The sequence below is a fragment of the Penaeus monodon genome, chromosome 20 (genome assembly GCF_015228065.2).
Source record: "Penaeus monodon isolate SGIC_2016 chromosome 20, NSTDA_Pmon_1, whole genome shotgun sequence".
Taxonomy (NCBI): Eukaryota; Metazoa; Arthropoda; class Malacostraca; order Decapoda; family Penaeidae; genus Penaeus; species Penaeus monodon.
Genome location: NC_051405.1, coordinates 12,071,387 through 12,072,207, shown reverse-complemented (window position 1 = coordinate 12,072,207; position 821 = coordinate 12,071,387).

Here is an 821-nt window from a genome sequence, read left to right as displayed (position 1 = left end):
CGCTTCCTGTATGCAGTTATTCACAGACATGGACTTTCTGTTGCTGCAGAACACATTTTGCCTGTATTATACCTAAGAAAAAACGCAATGAAAGCATAAATGTCATTGCACAGAATATTTAAATAACAGAAAGAGAAACATGAAAATCCCAATACGGCAGACGTACACTGAAGTTCATTCTTTATGATTACTGTTCAGAAACATCCCATTCCATGGCCCAGGGTATGGTTCATACCCATTATTTTGTATCTAGATTATTTCACACTTCATCATCCGATGCTGCATACCAAGAATGGTTGGTTGGTTGTCAGTGTTGACTATCTCCAGTTCACTCGTACCCATATCATCCTCGTTACTCTGGCATACCTATGAATTGTGCGATTTCTGCATCTGCATTATTTAATATGGACTCCTCGTTACATACGGCGGCCATGTAAGTAATACCTTTTCTCGAGAAAAAATTTGCTACTGAAAGAATATACATTGAAAAATAAGCTAACAGCACGTCTGTCAGCTCTTTATAGTATACGTTGATAAGTGGACTGCTCTCGGTTAGGCGAAAACAACATTACAGTACATTTTCCTGGTAAATGAAACGTCGCAACGCACCCTTAGAGTTTATCACACTGTACACGTAAGGTCCTTAGAATTAATGTGGTGGCATGGTTTTCTGTGTCTCACTTTCTCTCCGTATACACAGTCATCTGGAGAAAGCGGTAAGATAACATCAGTAATAATAAAAGAGCTCTCATGATGTCGCTAAGGAATAGAAATTTACACATTTACATAAACTTCAATTGATATTTTCTTATCAACTTTTG